Raw genomic sequence first — 17216 nt, 5'->3', positions numbered from 1 at the left:
TCAGCTGAGAGAACATTCTATTAAGGACAAGAATGTAAGCTCTTGAGGGCAAGGATTTACTTTGTTCACTTTCTTATCCTTAGTGCTCAGAGAGGCACATAGATGGTAATTAATATATACCCATTGTTGACCAATTATATGCCAGGTAATCTTTTAAGTGTTTTGCAAGGACTAGCTAATTTACTCCTAACAACAAATGTTTGAGGAAAATATTATTATTCTTCCCATTTTACAGATTAAGAAACTAAGCCACAAGAAGGTTAAGTATCTTTACCAAAATCACACAGCCAGTAAGTGGGTGTTAAAACTGGCCATCATACCTTACATCACAGCGGATGTCTCCGAAAGTCAGTGCTTTCTGCTGATGCTGATTTTCTAGGTTCCCTGAGGCCAAACACTTCACTACTCTCTTATGTCAATTTTGCATCTGCAAAATGGAAGGAATAAAACATACCTGTCTCACCAGGGTGTTGTACAGCTCCCCTAATTATCAACTGGTAGCTCATTTTGCAAACATGAATCCCCTCATAACAGTTCATTATTCTCACATCCAGTATTTTAAGACACTGTGACTGTTAAAGTCTTTTTCTCAAAGTGCTCGTTAATTTTTATCACAGTCAGCAGTTTTTAGATTTTAAGAAAACTCATCATGAAAAAGGTAGCATTTCTTATATCCAGATGGTCAATAATTATTCATATGAAATGAGGAATTAATATAACCTGCCAGTGTTTCACCTAGTTCACAGATTATAGAAAAACTATCTTTGCTTTTTAATTAAAAATAAATAATTTTGTGACACTGAAGACAGTGTATTATTAAAAAAAGTAAGGGCCGGGCACGGTGGCTCACGCTTGTAATCCCAGCACTTTGGGAGGCCGAGGCGGGCGGATCACGAGGTCAGGAGATCGAGACCACGGTGAAACCCCGTCTCTACTAAAAAATACAAAAAATTAGCCGGGCGTGGTGGCGGGCGCCTGTAGTCCCAGCTACTCGGAGAGGCTGAGGCAGGAGAATGGCGTGAACCCGGGAGGCGGAGCTTGCAGTGAGCCAAGATTGCGCCACTGCACTCCAGCCTGGGCGACAGAGCGAGACTCCGTCTCAAAAAAAAAAAAAAAAAAAAAAAAGTAAGGAGATTTGTGGAAAGCTTTTCATTATGGGAAATATTTTTATCAATCGGGGATGATTTAAAGTAGCCTCTTTTAAAAGAAGGTTGAAGTCTTGGTGTCTTTTCTGAAAGTCGCATACTCCTCAATATCACACTTTGCACAATAAGTCTTTTTTCTTCCTCCCTAATCCTGTTATTCTACTTTCTCAATATAGTTTTTCCACAGATAACAACCTAATAATTATCCGTCATTTTTCTAAAGATGGATAATCAGTAACATGCATCTTTGTTTAAAAATACACGAAGCAATTATTGTAGCAATAATCAACATAAGAAAGAAAAACAACCCTTTCTTTTTATATGCTGCTCAATATACATTTCTCATTTTCTTTTGTTGTATTTCCTTTACTTAAGTGTTTGCCCAAGGGAGGAAGAGAATTTTATCTTTTTTTTTTTTTTTTTTTTTTTTTTTGAGACGGAGTCTTGCTCTGTCGCCCAGGCTGGAGTGCAGTGGCGCAATCTCGGCTCACTGCAAGCTCTGCCTCCCGGGTTCACGCCATTCTCCTGCCTCAGCCTCCAAGTAGCTGGGACTACAGGCGCCCGCCACCACGCCCGGCTATTTTTTTTTGTATTTTTAGTAGAGACGGGGTTTCACCGTGGTCTCGATCTCCTGACCTCGTGATCCGCCCGCCTCGGCCTCCCAAGGTGCTGGGATTACAAGCCTGAGCCACCGCGCCCGGCCGAGAATTTTATCTTTACTTCCAGGAAAGCTACTCTTACCTCCATCCATTATTTAGGTACAGAAACACATCTTTGTTCTCTGCCTGTCCCTTCCCCCGTGACCATCTAATTCATACATTTGTAAACCTTAATGTAAACTATCATACAAAGTTAAATGTGGTTATTACACAAGGAACTAATAAAAGTGTGATTGAGGAAAGTGTATATGGATCACATGGGGATCTTGCTGAAATACAGATTGTAATATATTTGATTGGGCGAATGAGTAGTGTTAGGGGTGGTAACATGAGATTTTGGATTCCTAGAAAACTCCTAAGTGATTCTAGCATTCCTCTGAGTTGTCAGTCTCTAGAAGTCCTACTTTTCCTTCACCTCATTTAATCGAGTGTTGATAAAGGGGAAAATAATCACAATGCTCTCAACATAGACGTGAACTTACATGCTATGTCCCTATAACTGGCTAGCATCTCTGTAGATTTTACACGATTTGTAGATGTTTTTGATCTGTAGATGTTACATGACATCAGAACTACAAGTATTAATGGGAAGCAAAATGCAGTAAAGGACCAAGTCAATTTTGGATACAATTCAGTGTTTATAGTGGAATCAGCAAGTTCCTGAACTGGTAACTAAAGTTTTTATGTCGTTGTTTTTGTTTTTGTTTTTTTTTATATAATTATTTGTTGCAGTGTCCACCACAGAGAAATTAGATGTGAGCATTCGGTACTAATTAAAACAGCATTACCTGAAAGAAAATGGACAGCAAGGGAATTTACTGATACAGACGCTCATTATAAAGGTTTTATATCCAATTTCCATGTTGTTCAGTAAACATCACATTCTCTGTGGAAGCTTGTCTGGCTTAGAAAGCCCAGGGAGGACCATAATGCCTAGAGCAGAGATTCTCATGGTAGCAAGACTCTGACTGGGGTCATTACTGCATCCACAGCAGCATCCGTATGGTGTACCCTTATCAAATAGGAAGAAACTAAAAATATATTGACAGCAACATTGCAGAGTCTGCAAACACATGAAAATTACAAATATCTACTAACTATACCTCTAAAGTGTCTCCTGTTTTATAAAAGTTATTCTATCTTTGGTTTGGTTTGAAGAATGGATTTGTTTAAAATTATAGAAGCTGCATTTAGTGTATTAAAGATTTGCACATCCAAGAAAGAAAAAAATAGTTGGTAAAACTAAGGACTGTGAATAAACTTCATTTAAAATTTGAATATGCTATAGGGGAAAAGAAACATCTTTCTTTTCTATCTCTAGGCTCATGACTGAGGTCCTTATAAAAACCAATTAAGAAGAGACAAGCCTAAAAATTTACTCAATGTGAGTTTTACATAGGCCAGGAGCCTTCAGATATAAAGACCCAAAGAAATAGAGAAACCTATGTGTTTTTATGCTTAGGTTTGAACAAAAGTGGACAGTTGCACAGAAGTATGATTAAGCGAAGGGATATGATCCAATGGTAATAAACTTGGGGGAGTCGCTTAACAAGACTTACTGTTCAGATTATTTTTTATATATTTGTGTCTTTATAGATAAAGATATTCTTTCCTCTGGGCATAGGGACAGCACCTCTCAAATGAAGGGCTCTTGACCTGATTTCAGAGGAGGAGGGCAGGAGAAAGTCAAAGGGTGATCTTTCTACTTTTGCTGTTTGCTCAAATTCCAAGGTGCCGTATTTGGGGATAGAATGTTTTGAACCCCATCAATATCTAACTTTATAGAGTGAAATAAAGGTTATGACTATCAAAAGTTTATGTTCTGGTTACAAGAAAACAAAACTCTCTTTCCTACTGCTCAGAGGGCTGGAATTCTTTTGGTGGTATGGAGTCATATGGTAGATTTCAGTCCCAGCCTGATCTTGTGTACAACTAGGTAAGGCTACATAATTAATCCCACTTCTGCTAAATTGCCGTATTTCAGTCAGCTCCAAGTTACACCTTTGAATTCAGTTTCACATTCTAACCTCATATTCAGTTGCTTCCGTATTCCTAGTCATACACTTCTGAATTTGCTTCCTCACCACTTTTCCTGAATTCCATGTCTTTATCTCTTTTTCGATGAGGTTCGAATAATCTTAAGTTGTTTTCCAGTTCTGAACTTCCATGACTGCAGAAGCTTATTTTCATTTTGTTATGCTTTGCTATGCAATGTGATAGAAAAAATCAAATAAGACTAAGAAATGAATCAGCCATTTGATGTTTTCAGTGAAAATATGATATATATATATAGAAATTAAAAATGACAGAGAAGTACATAAAAAGATAAGGATGAAACAGTAATTCAATTTCCTCAGCAATCTGGAAATCTACATATACTATCAAGTTTTGCATTTGTAAGAAAAGAGAAAAAATATAAAGCTATTTTTAAGTGATTATTTACTTCTAAAAAATGTCCACTTTCTCTTAAAGAAACTGTACTGTTTGGAGGAAAGAAAATAATACAATGTGGGATATACTTGGGGAGTCCAGATTTTATGTTATCTGCTATAGTAAATTATCAGAGATCACAATGTGCCTTTTAAGCATTTGGGCTAATACCCACCAATAATCAGTGTAGCTTGGGATTATTAGTATTTTTCTTTTTTTTTTTTTTTTTTAAGAAAATGCCTTCTGGGGAGTAACAAGGACATAAATTCAAAATTCCTCTAAATTTCTGTTCTAGTTTGGTGAAAATCAAAGAAACAAAACTCACAGACACCACTTTTAAAAAACGTAGCATCGCCATGAATTCAAAGTGCAGTCAGCCTTCAAAAAACTACTCTTCCAGCAATGAAAAATGTAAATATAATGTTGCTACTTTTGAAAGCCTGTAAACCAAAAAGTGAGTGAAGCAGGTCTCAATTGAAAGAGGTTTATTTTGCCAAGGTTGAGGATGTGCCTGGGGAAAAAAATACAGCCATTGGAGCATCTGTGACATGAGTTTTTTCCAAAGGGGGTTTTGGGAACTTAAGTATTTACAGGGGAAAGAGCCAGCAGGAGGGAGAAAAGGGGAAGGAGGGTAGGAAGTGAGGCAGATGGTTACATTCATGTGAGGCTCTGATTAGCCCCAATGAATCTACATTTTATGTGTGAAAACAGAGAGTAAAGGAAAAAGTCAATTATACATTGCCTTGGTTAGTAAATCTACATTTTACATAAGATAAACTAAGCCTTTGAAAAGAGGGTGCAATGGAAATGAGGCTATGATACAAGGTTGTGAAATTACAGTTCTCTGTCTGGGAACTAAAGGAAAGCAGTTTTTGCATGGCTCAGTTCCCAAGCTTTACTTTCCCTTTGGCACGGTGAGTTTGGGGTCCTGAGAATATATTTTCTTTCACAAGCCAAAAGTACAAGGCAGGCACCTAATTTACTATCCCAAAATGATGAAGGACTAAATACCTAAATACCTAAAGATAAATCTTACCAGTTTTTAAATATAAATTTCAAGATAAGAGCTGCAACTAGATTATGTTATCTAACCCTTAGCAAGTTTTTCCTTGATAACTGGCCTTACCAAAGAGTTGACTGAGTCATATTCCCTGGAGACAAATGCAAGATTTGTTCATTTCAGATGCAATTAAAAATGCTACCATATTTGTGTCTATTCCCTAAACAATCATTATTTGGGGCTACAAGTACAAACATACTTACCAAATCATACATTTACTTTTTGCTTCTGATACTTCTGATACTCTACTGCTGCTCCCTTCAATCTGAAAATCTTAATAAGAAAATCTATATCTTGAACAAAGATGCATTTATTTCTTCCAAGGATTTTGAACCTATGAAAAATTGTGAAGTTTATATTAAGAAATTTCCTAAAAATGGTGAGGTAGCTTTTTACTGAGTTGCATTGTTTGACTCCATTTATCTTCAGGAACCATAGTAGAGGAAACATATACCCCACAGAGGGTAAGGCAGAGTAGCAACTTACCTTAGTAGCTATCAGAAATTTAGTCGGGTTTCCTTATAGAGATACTCTCCTCCAAGAAATGCTTCTGTAAAAAGTGTATGTATATAGGTGTGCGTGTGTGTGTCTAAACTGTGCATTTTAAAGCACAGTTCTTATTAGGCACTATAGCTTTCAAAATATTATAAAGAAAATGCAATCTTTTAACAGGAATTTTCCTTAAGAAACATCTGAGCGGCTCTGTTCTCCTGCTAATTTGACTTGATTTGCAGATTTTTACTACCAGAGGGGAAGTCTAACATCCAAGATTTGTAGTAGATTCAGCATTAGGAAGTGTGCCCTCTTGGAGAAAGGAAACCCATGTTTATTGTAGGGCCAGGATCTGATTTTGTTAAATAAATCAGAAATAGAATAAAAAATGAGTTAGATGATAAAATGTTTGCACATCTCTAATCCTTGAAACTAATTTTTGGTCTCGAATGTATAGAACAAAATCTTAATACTTCAAATGGATTATGAAAAGACCAAAATAATACTAATATTTACTGAGTGCATTTCATTGATGCTGACTCATATTAAGACAAGCTAATTAGCTGCTAACCAATTGAGAAACGCTGACCTACTTCATCATTATCGGTTAGATTTTAGCCAATTGTCAATTTAATAAGAAACTGTAATAAAAATGTAGTTTAATATTGATGGAACACTAAAAGTGGATAGACCGTTGCAATTTCATTTTTCTTCTTTCTCATTTAATATTTGGTGGCTCTTTAATGGATTCACATTGATATTTTTGAAGTAAAGTATCTGTTAAATAGGAACAAAAACGTACTATAATTTAAAATCATAAACTGGTTTAAATCAAATTGAACTGCCTAGTTCTATTATCAGCTCTGTCTCGAACTAGTTGTAGACTTTGGACAAGCCCTTAAACTTCTCTTTGCTTCAATTTCCGCTTATTTTTATGCTCCTTCTCAGCTACTGGAGATTCAAAGTAAGTAAATCTCTAGTCATCGTGGATTTTGACAGACCTATGTTAGAATTCAGGCTTTGACACTAATTAGCTGTGTGACCAAGGCTTCTATGGGTTTCACAGGCCAACCCTAGGATAATATGAGAGGAGACTGTGTAATGGTGTGAATACCAGAAGGTGGGAACCATTGAGGTCAATCGTGAAGGCTGACCCCGTATCAAGTGGCTTGGTAGCATCTGTGGTGCTTTAGTTTGACTTCAACAGAAATTTATCTGGGAAGAAATGAGATATACCTATTTTGAAATGCCCACAGTTTTTAAACAATGCTCTAGACAGTTCATTGATATGACAATTTCCTTTTTTAGAATTTCCCTGCAAAACTGGACTGTGCTGTCCAAAATTCACCATATTAACGTTAAGTTTATACACACAACAGATCTTTTTTTATTTCCAAATAATTGAGTCATATCATTTAAATAGCCAAAGTAGGATTTTTCTGTCTCTAAAATAAAAAACCTAACTAATTTTTCAAGTAAGCAATCTTATGGGGGTATACACCCCCATTATAAAAGATAAACAGAACAACTTATCCCTTTGGCTTCATATTCAGCTCTAAGAATTTACGTTGTTTTGACACTCGTAACACCTTAATAATTTTTGATAGGTAAAGTAGGCCAGATTCTATGAGAGCAAACTTCCTGTTTTACACAACGGTGAAACGACCTTTGTAAGTAATGGAAGTCTTCGCTCCCTATATAATTATTCATAGAAACTAAAGATACATGGGAAAGTAGTTAATATTGTGTAAGTACTGAAAAATTCAATTTGTAAAAGAGATTCTTAAACTTGATTATATAAACCAACAGAGACCCTTCTTAGGTAATTAAAAAATAAAATATTTAAACTTTTCCTGAGTCAGTATTAGTTATAGTATCAAAAACAAATAAATTATGTGCCACATAGCTGTATAAGGAGCCATGGCAAGATAAATAGATCAACTCATAGTATGGAACAATTAGTCACAAAAGTAGCATGAATTTGTGTGTGAGAGAGAGAGTGAAAGAGAGATTTAAATCTTGAATATGCATCCTGGCACAACTTTTCCTTTTTTTTTTTCTTTTTCTTAAGTCAGGGTTTGACTCTATGACCCAGGGTGAAGTGTAGGGGCACACTCATGGCTCACTGTAGCCTCAAACTCCTGGGCTCAAGCAATCCTCCTGCTTCAGCCTCCCAGAGTGGCTAAGACTACAGGTGTGCTACTACTCACGGCTGAGTTTGTTTATATTTTGTAGAGAGAGAATCTTGCTTTATTTCAGGAGCTGGTCTCAGATTCCTGGCCTCAAGAAACTCTCCTGTCTCAGCTTTTTTTTTTTTTTTTTTTTTTTTTTAAAGAGACAGGATCTTGCACTGTTGCCCAGGCTGGAGAGCTGTGGCACAATATCGGCTCACTGCAACCTCCAGCTCAAGTGATTCTTCCACCTCAGTTTCCTAAGTAGCTGGAACTATAGGCACATGCCACCACAAGCAGCTAAGTTTTTAGTTTTATGTAGAGACAGGGGGGCCTCACTATGTTGCCCAGGCTGGTCCTGAACTTCTGGGCTCAAACAACCTTCCCACCTTGGCCTCTCGATGTGCTGGAATCACAGGCATGAGCCATAGTGCCTGGCCTTTTTTAAAAATAATAGTCGGATATAGGGTTGAGTTTTGAAATAGGAAAATTAAATTGAGAAAGGCCATTTCCCAATAATTTTTTATATAGATTTGTATTACTTAACATATTCAAATAAATATCTTAATAAAGGCATGGCTAAACACTGAGGCATTCCCCTGCTTCAACCAATTCTCTCAACTCTGTGATATTTGGCTCATCTTTTCTAATTGTTAATCAGTACGCCTCTTTAAAAAGGAATTTCTTTTAGAAAATGCCTTACTTTCTTAATTTAAATAGGTACTTAACACCCTCAAGAAATGCATCAAACCTTTAAAATTTAGAGAAAAAATAAATACTACAAAAGTGCTCTGGAACTTAAACTATTACAACGAAACTGTTTTAGCTTATTCCCGCATAGTAAGCGATGTATAGTAAGCTGCTTCATTTCCCGGCTCTACTATTATTATCCTCATTCCTCAAGGGTAGACTTAAGTGTCTTAGATTCTCAAATGAAAGGGAAAAAAACCTAAGTCTGTATTCTGCTTCAAATAACTAGAAATAATTATGAGGCTTCTTTGACCAGATACGATTTTTGCCTTGGAGAGTAAAGCGCAGCCCCTTGTAACAGCCATTATTAATGACACTGATATAATTACTATTTGAAAAAAGGAAATCTGCCCAGAAAAATCAATTATAAACCACCAAATGTTCCTTGGACTTTTCAGAGAGATTCTATGCCTATTGTCCCTCATGACCTCTCCATTAAGAGACTGGTTGGCTATATTCCTAATTGTTGCCTTCAATTATTTAGAGAGGACTTCTAAGCTTTTGTATTTCATATTAAAATGGCCTGGAGAGCATTTCCTGATTGACTTACTTGCAGAACAGAGGGGTCACTCTGGGGAAAACAGAGTAACCTAGGTGGCTTTGCTCTAAAAAGGTAACCCAGAGTCCTCTTCCATTAGGGCAGTTTATCATGCAAACATTGATTCTCATACAATGAAGCAAACAGTGTATGATGACTTTGCTTTCACTGAAAAATTACAGAAAAAAAAAGAATAGTTGAAAGAGTCATTAGGAGTAGTTATCTGTAATCTAAAGCGAGCTTGATTTGTGCATCTGCATTTATCACCTCTTGTTTTTAACGTGCCACATTCTACTTCTCTTAACATTATTCTCAACATTAGTGGATGAGCGTCCTCTTATAATCATGCAATATTAATTAGTCTCCAGTTGTAAGAGATGTATTGGTTTGTAATTCTGTCTTATCTATTCCTTTGACACCTTGAAGCTGGTAAAATTTTCTAAAAGATATAGTTGAAGGCAAAATTAGAAATGAAGACAAACTTTATAAAATGGCAGAGAATATCCCAGGCAAAATACATGTTGAGATGAGGGTATGAATTTGTGAAAGGACAAAACAAACTCAAACTGGTCCTGTGTAATGGTTACAAACTTGACCATATATATCCTTTGATTTAAAAATACTACCAGTTTTGTACAGTCTGTATCAGAAGAGCTTGTTAAAGCACTTGTCTTTGAGTTCAGGCATCTGTTTGAAGCAGATCACAAAATGGACATTTCAAATCACAATTCATGTACCGTGTCTGATTTCTATTCCTTTGATAAATTAAATGATCAGTAACAAAGTATCTGTAACACATTAAGCTCCCTGAAAAAATTACTCCAATGAATTAAAACTCAACAATATGCCCGCATTCTGCATTCAGAAACATTGGTTGAATTTGTTTGTTGATTTAGTCAATCGTCTTTTAAAAAGCACTTGAATTTTTTTTTACTTGAGTTTTGCTTCAGAAAAAAAAATCTAATTTTGTAATTATGGAGTTATATAGTTTGTTGTCAAAGTAAATGTTTCTTCATTTCACCTAATTATCAGAAATTTTTGGACCAATTTTTAGCCCAAGTGTTATAATCTGTGGCATACAAAAATCTAAAACACCTACTTGTTTTTATTATTACAAATGTACACTTCACCTTGTATTAATATTTTGTTTTAATATAGAAAAACAAGTAGAAAGAATAAAAGGAAAGAAAGAGAAGAAACCAAAATGAGTTAAATACCCTTATGTGCCAGGTCCTGAGCTACATATTTTTGTGTCAACCTGAGAGCAGATCCAGAATTATTTCCTTCACACCATGCCGTTTCCTAAAAATTAAATCCAAGACTTTTTGGCAATCTAAAGTTATATTAGGATTTAGAGTTAAGTGAAATGCTATGATAAAAATCCTTTGTGGATAAAATTTTAAATAATTAAAGAGACAAAACATTTTCATCTTTGGATTAGGCACTAACCTATGATGGAGAGGTGTTTAATATTAATAAGTGTGACAAAATGAGAGGATAAGAGGATTCTAGGTAAAGGGAACATAAGTGTGAAAGTCCAAGGCAAGAAACTTGGCAAGCTGAAGGAAGAGACAGTGTTCTGTGGCTTGAATATAGTAGGGAAGGAGAGATGAGCCCGAAACAGTGAGCAGAGGAAAGCAAAGTACACCATTTCTCTCCTCTTTCCCACATTTAACAAATATTTATTGCATACCTACATGTATAATGTTTAGCAGTACAGATTCACATTAGGAATGATATTAAAATTTTTAAACAGTATCATATTTGTTTAAATATGCTTAAGATATAATTAACTCATTGAAAATTTATTTTCTTTCATGATTATGAATATCTTTATATCTTTCATCAATATCATTTTAACTTTCAGTTATTTTTCCGCAATCTATCATTCAGGAAACTAATCTAGAAAAATTAACTATTTTATACCTCTTACTCTCTTCTTTCCCTTTTTTAAATGCTCAGATCAAGATAAGGCATTTACAAATGTCTTTAACATATTTATAATCATAAAATAATACATTTGATTCATAAATTTTATTTCCCAAAATATTAGTTTGGAATGAATCCAAAATAAAATGTAACACCATTTCAAAAGTTAAAATATTCCAGTCAGCATATGTCCTTGATGAAATGTATTTCTTAAAACAATTATACTCCTGGTATGTCTTTCATTTCATTTAAACATATATGTCATTTGCTAAGTAAATATTTTGCAGGGACAAAAGAGAATTGCAAGTGACTGTACACCTTTCTGTGACCATGTTTGTCTCTCCATGTTGGGTTGTAAGTCCTATTGGGAATATATCTGATGTATCTTTGGCCTCCCTGGAGAAAAGCGCTTTTCCTGACACAGTGTAATCATTCAATACAAATTAGGGAATAAGTGATTGTATGAATGAACGATTTCTTACTCCTGAACTCCTACTTTTTCTTTTTTTAATGGAAAAAAAAGTGCTGTGTCCAATAGCCTAACTAGAAAGTGATTTATTGGCTTTTATAATAATGCCAGAGTAGGCATTTTAAAAGGCTCTTTCTTTGCAAAGTAGGTAGGTATGTGTAAAGCATACTCTTGATGGTGATTTTGTTCTTACAAAACTTAAGGGAGAATTTCAAGGACTTGCCTTCTCTTCTCTTGTCCAAAAAAAAAAAAAAAAAAAAAAATCTGAGCTTGGAGGAGAAAGATGGCTGTCACTCTGGTGTAGTGAGTTTTCTCTGAGAGCAAATTTCAAAGTGCTCTGAGAACACTATTGTCAGGATCAGAGTCTGGGGCCACTAGCTAGGAGGGAGAATTATTTCTGAGACTTTGGTGCTGAGCCAAGGTACTGAAGGAAAACTGCAGTAGTACCATTCCAGCAGCATACACTTATTTCTTACAGACATAGAAGTAAATCCTATCTAGAGAAAAGCTCTCAAAATATAAGACTCAGACATCACAGATTATGATCAGGCATTAATATCACAGTCAAAGACTACTAATTACAGGAAAAAAAACATGAGTGAATGAGGAGAAACCATCTGCAACAGATTTAGGATCTCAAGGACTTGTGATGCATTAAAGAATCATACACAAAACAACTATGTTTGAAAAGTTTAAAAAATAATAAATGCAATCAAGAGATTGAGAAAAAGATAAGAAGAATAAGCAGATTGGGGAAATTAAACTTATAAAATTATATATATAATTATAAGAAAAAATAGATACACAATCACACACTATATATTAATATTTATCAGTATATACTAATAAATGATACTAATAATTACTAATTAAAAGACATTTAAAAAATCTAACAATACTGGACTACATTCTAAGAAAAAGAAAACAGAATAGAGAGCATACAATACTTATATGAATAATGACTGTGAATTTTCTAGAAGCAAGTGTAGCATGTTCAAAATAGGAAAAATAAAACATATCTAGAAACTTTATTAGAACTGCATAGTATAAAGGAGATAGAGAAAGGGGACATTTTAAAAATTAGGCATATAGAAGAAATCACTGACAAAAAAACATGACAACCAGACTTAAAGCAGGTGTTTTACCACAACAGAAAGTAGACAGTTGAAAATAGTACCCTCACATTTTTCAACCCAGAATGATATATGCCAAACTATTTTTTCAAGAATAAGGGGAAAATATTGGTGTTTAGAGATAAACAAAAAGAGAGAGTTTGTCACTCAAAGACCTACCATAAAGAAATGAGCATAAATAAGAAGGAAAATGATTCCAAAACCATAGTATAAGAAGCAAGATGTGAATAAATAAAATAGTAAACATGTACATAAATCTGAAAAAATACCTGTAGAAAATAGTATCTTTCAAAAGAAATAACTCAAATACAAGATAAAATAGCATGCATGAGTCAAAGAATAAGTTGTAAAGGAAATTCAAGTACTTCTAATTGAATAATAATGAAAATATTACATAGCATAGAGTGTGGCATCCAGTATATGCAGGTAATAAATGAACAAGTATAATAAATGCTCTTATTGGAAAATAATGAAGTCAAAAAATTAATGAACTAAGTATCTTACTTAAGAATTTAACAGGGCCAGCTGCTGTGGCTCAAGCCTGTAATCCCAGCACTTTGGCAAGCCAAGGCAGGCGGGTCACCTGAGTTCGGGAGTTTGACACCTGCCTGACCAATATGGAGAAACCCCATCTCTACTAAAAACACAAAATTGCAGGGGATGGTGGCACATACCTGTAATCCCAGCTACTCAGGAGGCTGAAGCAGGAGAATCGCTTGAACCCAGGAGGTGGAGTTTGCGGTGAGCTGAGATCCTGCCATTGCACTCTAGCCTGGGCAACAAGAGCAAAACTCCATCACAACAAACAAAACGGAAGGGGTCGGGCATGGTGGCTCACGTCTGTAATCGCAGCACTTTGGGAGGCTGAGGTGGGTGGATCACCTGAGGCCAGGAGTTCGAGACCAGCCTGGCCAACATGGTGGAAACTGCTTCTCCACTAAAAGTACAAAAATCAGCGTGGTGTGGTGGCAGGCATCTGTAATCCCAGCTACTTGGGAGTCTGAGGCAGGAGAATCACTTGAACCTGGGAGGCAGAGGTTGCAGTGAGGCGAGATGTTGCCACTACAATCCAGCCTGGGCAACAGAGTGAGACTCCCTCTCACACACACACACACAAAAGAAAATAAAAAGAATTTAACAGAAGGAATAAAAAACAGTAAGTCCAGGGAAAGTAGGAGGAAATAAATCATTACCGCAAGAGCACAAGTGGGAAAATAAAAAAACAAAGACAAAATAGAGAAAATCAACAAAACCAAAAATTGAAAAAACTGATTGATTACATAAACCTTTAGAAAGATTGATAAAAATTTAGGTTTCTAAATTCAAGAAAGAAGACACTTAGATTATTGAAGTAATTCAAGTTTCTAAAGGCTGAGAAACTTGGAAGCAGCTAGAAATCAACACATGAAATAACCAAAATGGAGACAAGAAACTTCTGTAGATTAAAGTAAAAACTGGGTTGTAATACCAAAAATACCTGATTTTTAGAATACAGAGGAAAAGGAAAGGAAAGGCCTTCTGAAAAATGTCTTTTTGGTTAACTTTACATGCATTTTTCATGGGTCAATTGATCAACACTAAATATTAAGTTTGTTAATCGTTTGTTTATTTGTGTATTCATTCACTGCATATGATAGATCTATGTGCCAATTTGGGTATTATAAATATTCATAAATCTCTCATATATCATACTTCAAGTTATAATACTGTCACTCGTTCTGTGAACCCTTTGATACATCATTCCATTCAGTAAACTATTTATCCTTTGATTCTTAAAAAAAAAGTTAAAAATTGATCAAAATAAAAGAAACAAGAAACTAAAAACTGGGAAGAATAATGGAGATACAGTAACAAATATTATAGAGATTGGAAATATAATGAATTTTCCAAGATCAAATTTATGTAAATTACATGTGAAAACTTACACAAACTACAAAAAACTTCATACATATATTATTTACTAAATATGACTAAAAAGGAAATAGAAAGCTTGCATAATTACTTCACTACTAAATAATTGGAATCAGTGGATAAAAATTGTTCCCAACACTAACAGCATCTTCCTTAGATGGTTTTTAAGTCATTTTTCCCCCCAACTTCCAAGGAACCCATCATTTCAAACATATTCAAGCTTTTCCTAAGAATGGAGAAAAAAGGAATTTTCTGAAGTGTGTTCCATAAGGCCAGAATAACCTCTTAACTGAATGAGGGCAGTAGGAGAAATAATAACTACAGGTAAATCTTACTCAGAAGCATAGGTACAAAATCCTAAATTAAATGTTAACCAACCAAACCAGCTAAGTATAGAAAAAAAGACAAACAGACAAAAAAAATAGGGCCAATCTGGATTTATTTCAGGAATGTATGAGTATTTTAACAGTAGATAATTTATCAGTGTAACTTAACATGCAGCAGATAAAAGGAAAAGGTCCAAATAATCACCTTAATAGATGCAGAAAAGGCATTTGATATATACCATCTATTCTTGGGTATTATTCTCAGAAATCTAGTAATATGAGATAACCTCTTTAACATAATTCAGATCAAGCAAATAGCCTTCTTAGTGAGGAAATATTACACTACTTCTCCCAAAACAAGAACTACATAAAAATGTCCATTATCATAGTTTCTACTAAATATTAGAGGATCTCGCCATTTCAATGGGATAAAAATAAAATAAAATAAAAGCATATATGTTGTTAAAAAAAACCCACATTATTCCAGATGATATGACTCTTTACATAAAAATTTTTCCCGAATGTACATTGAGATTTAAAAAGATTATAGTAAGGTGTCTCGCTCTGCAAATTTAAATGCATTTCTATACATCAGCAGCAAAAGAGAACACATTTTAAAGAAGTTAAATTTACAGTAGCAACTTAATCTGTGAAGTATTTGAGAATAAATCTAAAATAGTTTTCAACATGTACAAAACAATAATAAAACTTTATAGAAAGACATTAAAAACACTCAAATACAGTCCACATTTGTAAATAAGAAAAGCTTATCATAGAAAGATCAGTTTTACCCCAAATGATGTGCAGCTCTAATGTCTAATACAAATTCTAGCAGATCTTTTTGTGGAAATTGAAAAACTGATTTTAAACTTGATGAGGAAATGAAAAATAGGGAGCCATGAATAACCAGGATACTTTTGATACAAAATAAGCTGAAGTTACATGCCTTGACAGATACTTTAGAGTTACTCTAAAGTATAGTGCATAACATTGCTGCACAATGAGACAGCAAGACCAATGTATAATAACAGAATGTTCAGAAACAGACTTGCACATGTGTGGACCTTGAACCTATGGCAGAAGTGGCACTGCAGATCATTAAAAATGTATGGGCTATTCACTAGGTAATAGGTACTGGGTCATGTATATTGGTAGAAAGAAAAAGAAACTAGATTCCCACCTCATATCATTCACAAATTTAAATCCAAGTGTTCTAAGGACAAAATGTGATGGAAATAACTTTAAAATTTTTGGAAGGAAAATAGAGAATAATCTCCTTTCTCCTTGCAAGGAAAAGATTTCACAAATGAAATGCATGTTCTTACCTTAAAAGAAAAATTGATAATTTTCATATAGTGATTTTAAGAATACTCTCTCAAAAAACTTTATTTAGATTGTCAAAAGACAAGACAAACTGGGAGAAGATATTTGCCATGCATACAATTAATAAAGGAGTAGTATCCAAAATACATAAAGAAATCCTGTAAAACTATCAGAAAAAGAACAACAACCAATCTAAAATCCTATGTAAGATCTGTATGTCAACCTAGGTAAGAAAATATGCTCAACTTCATTAGTAATAGGGAAACTGCAATTCAACAAGAATACTTAAGTATCAAAATATATATACCCCCAACACTGGAGTACCCAGATTCATAAAACAGGTTTTTAGAGACCTCTGAAGAGACTTAAATAATCACCTAATAGTGGGAGATTTCAGTATTAGACTGATCATTGAGGCAGAATACTTGCAAAGATGTTTGAGACGTAAAATCAGCACTTGACGAAATGGACCTAACCGATATCTACAGAGCATCCACTGAACAACATACATTATTCTCAGCTGTACATAGCACATACTCTAAAATCAACCAGAAGTTCAGCCATAAAGCAATTCTTAACAAATTACAATATCAGAAAAGAAAACTCAGTCATATATCCCTGATGAGCATAAATGCAAAATTCCACAACAAAACATTAGCAAAGCAAACAAGTACCACATCAAATAGCTAATCCACCAGGATCTATTAGGCTTTATTCATGGGATGCAAGGTTGGTTCAACATACACAAATCATTGTGATTCAGTAAACAAAACTAAAAACAAAAACCACATGATCATCTCAGTAGCTGCAGAAAAGGCTTTCAGTAAAATTCAACATCACTTCAAGTTAAGAACACTCAACAAACAAGGCATTGAAGGAA

General features: G+C 34.6%; 1 protein-coding gene and 1 long non-coding RNA gene across 4 annotated transcripts in view; one reads left to right on the top strand and one right to left on the bottom strand.

The window, feature by feature from the left end:
• The window catches only part of LOC131383262 (uncharacterized), a 45524-nt gene extending 45189 nt beyond the window's left edge, over window positions 1-335 (bottom strand). The window contains exon 1 of the long non-coding RNA XR_009213156.1: window positions 321-335. This is a non-coding gene — a long non-coding RNA (uncharacterized LOC131383262). The remainder of the gene's footprint in view (window positions 1-320) is intronic.
• EPHA6 (EPH receptor A6) overlaps window positions 1-17216 on the top strand; it is a 960796-nt gene that overhangs the window by 614294 nt on the left and 329286 nt on the right. The gene's annotated exons all lie outside the window — the stretch shown is intronic.

Source organism: Hylobates moloch, unplaced genomic scaffold (assembly GCF_009828535.3).
Source record: "Hylobates moloch isolate HMO894 unplaced genomic scaffold, HMol_V3 SCAFFOLD_4, whole genome shotgun sequence".
Classification (NCBI taxonomy): Eukaryota; Metazoa; Chordata; class Mammalia; order Primates; family Hylobatidae; genus Hylobates; species Hylobates moloch.
This window is presented reverse-complemented; position numbering and strand designations above follow the sequence as displayed.